The sequence below is a fragment of the Haliaeetus albicilla genome, chromosome 15 (genome assembly GCF_947461875.1).
Source record: "Haliaeetus albicilla chromosome 15, bHalAlb1.1, whole genome shotgun sequence".
NCBI classification, from domain to species: Eukaryota; Metazoa; Chordata; class Aves; order Accipitriformes; family Accipitridae; genus Haliaeetus; species Haliaeetus albicilla.
The window spans coordinates 11,204,899-11,207,940 of NC_091497.1; the positions used below are offsets into that span (position 1 = coordinate 11,204,899).

A 3,042-nucleotide genomic window follows, 5' to 3' on the forward strand; every position below is an offset into this window, starting at 1 on the left:
ACATTGTCAGAATACATTTTACTGTTTCAAATAAGTGTGAACAGGTAAAAATGCATTATTTATAAGCAAGATGCTGTGCCTGTCCCTGTGGAGACTTAAGTGAATCCTGTGGTTGCCTAGTCACAAGTGTGACTAACATAAAATGTAATATTTTTTCTGTCGTTCTAGACTATGTTGTTGAAAATCCAGGATATTTTAAGGGGTTTATGCAGTTTACCATATATTAGACACTTGTGTTCCTCTAAAACAACAACAACAAATCATACAGCACTCAGAAAACTATTTAAAATAAGTGGTATCTGTGAAGTTTGGTAAATTTAAGAGTGAAATTTTTTTTTAAAGGAAGGTGACCTTTAAATAAGGTAATTTTTCAGTTGGTTGTTGTGTAAATTACTAAAGTGAGTGTGTTAAGGAAGGCAGCTTAACTAAGAAAGCTTCTGCTAACTAGTATTATGCAAACTTAATGGATAATTAAAAGTTTTTTTCTTCAGTGATACCTTTGCCTCACGTAAGAGATGAATGTCTAAAGTTAAGATTGTGTCAACATTCATATGCAGAGTCAATTTATTCTAAAGAAATTCCCCAGAGACTTAGAATATTTAAAGGAAACTGAATATTTACAGGAATCTAGCATACAGACTTACTCAAAGTATACATTAACAGGAAACTTAATAAAAAATATTTAATTAATTTTTAGATTTAGTTAATGTATTACAGTGGAAGTACAGAGTAAGTTTCTTTTTAGAAACTGAATAACTGAAGATGTTCTTTTTTCTAAAATTAGGATAATTTTCTTTTCTTTTTTTTTATTTCAGCCACTCTGCACAAGATCTGCTTTTTAGGTATTCACATATTCATCTTTGTCATGATCAAAGTTCTCCCTTCTGGGGTGGAAGATGTTGCGCTGGCCATGCCTGGTAAACTGCATCTCAGCCGCATCACAGCTCTCCTGCCACGCCATGCTGGTGGTAAAACTGGCCTCTGCCTACTCAAGGCTCAGGAAGGAGTCTGAGTCATCTAGCTGCGCCCCAAAAATCATCTCAATGGACAGGGTTTCCTGGGAGGTGTTCATTAGCCTGAGCTTGCAGGAGCATGTAGTAGGCAGTACTGTCAGCTGGCAGTGGTGTGACTGAGGCAGAACCTTCCAGGTGCCTTTCATCAATGTCTGGAACCAGCAGGCAGTTTTCTTGATGTCTAAACAAGAGTTAGTGCAAAGGGCATTGAGGAGCCTGGGGTTCTGGCTTTTCAGCTCATCCTCGTGGTGGTGGAGGAAGCAGAGGATGTCCTCCACCAGCTGCTCCCTTGTGCACATGCACTGCAGCTGCACATGGAGGCAGGAGTTGTTGGTCAGCGCCTTCTCTGCGGTGCCCAGCTCCAAGCAGAAGGCATTCCCAGGGGGAGGCTGCAGGGGCACGAGCAGGCCATAGAGGACCTCCAAGACTGTCCTCCCAGACACTCCAACCCTCATAGACACAGCCCATCCCAATGGCTGGTTGCAGCTGTGGCTTGAAGTTACTCCCAGAAAATCTTTGGCAGGCACTAAGAAGCTTGTCTACCAAATCCTCCACCAACTTGCACGTCAGCCATGTATGGCACTGGCCAGCCATGTATGGCACTGGCCACTGGATGCGATGAGCCAAAAATTTGCCCAGATCATATGTGTCGCCAGAGTTGTCATCTTCTTCTATCTCTTCCTCCTCCTCCTCTTAACTTCAGGGGCTCTCTTGCTTGCAGCTGCTTTCTGGCTTACAGCTCCTTTTTCTGGTCCTCCAGCAGAGCCACAGGAGCAGGACCATGGCTCCTGCCCCAAGAGCAGAGGCCCAGAACCACCACTGCTGGAAGACAGCAAGGAGCAGGACTTCCCCAGCTACGCCATTCTGCTCCTGGGTCGGCTCTATACACTGCAGCAGCCGTCATCTTCCCGCTCAGCTGCTCCACACGCTGCTGCATAAGCCTGTGCGTGGCTGCATCCAGCTCGTCACCCACCTGTAGTGGGGTCTGGACAATGCCCAGCACAGCTACGGTGAGGAAGACAATGACGGCCATGGGCTGCAGGACACAGAAGAGAAGGGGTCTCAGTGGGGCTTGGCAGGAGGGAGCTGGCGGTGGTGGGAGGGGGGGTGGGAGCTTCAGGGAACTGGGCTGGTAGGAGAGGGGGCGAAGGAACTGGGTGGCACCGTGTCCTGTCCAAGGTGCTCCCCTGAGCAGCTGAACCCTCGCTCCAGGGCGAGACCCCCCCCAGGAACTGGCAGTTCTGCCCTGGCCCTTGTCCAGCTCAGCCCCCCCGCCTCGTATGCACTTGCACTCACCGCTGGCCCAGGCTGCATTGCATCCCCTGTGCTGTCACAGGCACCAGAGCCCCATCACAGATCTCTCCTCTCCTCTCTTCCGCTCTATCCTTCCTTTCTTCTTCATTTACTTTACTTCTCCCTTTCTGTTCCCTTTTTGTCTACCCCTCTTTTCTGCTCCCTTTTCTTTTCTTTCCTTTCTTTCCCCTGTTTTGGGGCCTGGTTGACAGAGTCCCTTGGGAGGCAGTCCTGAAGGGCAAAGGAGTCTAGGAAGGCTGGACATTCTTCAAGAAGGAAATCCTAAAGGCACAGGAGCAGGCTGTCCCCATGTGCCAAAAGACAAGCCAACAGGGAAGAAGAGCAGCCTGGCTGAACAGTGAGCTTTGGCTGGAACTCAGGGAAAAAAAGAGAGTTTATGACCTTTGGAAGAAGGGGCAGGCAACTCAGGAGGACTACAAGGATGTCATGAGATTATGCAGGGGGAAAATCAGAAGGGTCAAAGCCCAGCTAGAACTTAATCTGGCTACTGAGGTAAAAATAAAAATGTTTCTATAAATACATTAGCAACAAAAGGAGGGCTAAGGAGAATCTCCATCCTTTATTGGATGTGGGGGGAAACATAGCGACAAAGGCTGAGGAAAAGGCTGAGGTACTTAATGCCTTCTTTGCCTCAGCCTTTAATAGTAAGACCAGTTGTTCTCTGGGTACCCAGTCCCCTGAGCTGGAAGACAGGGACAGGGAGCAGAAAGAAGCC

General features: G+C 47.5%; 1 pseudogene; it reads right to left on the minus strand.

Moving 5' to 3' along the window:
* Positions 1-838: 838 nt before the first annotated feature.
* On the minus strand, positions 839-2,046 carry LOC104325049 (inositol 1,4,5-trisphosphate receptor-interacting protein-like 1; annotated as a pseudogene).
* Positions 2,047-3,042: the final 996 nt, after the last annotated feature.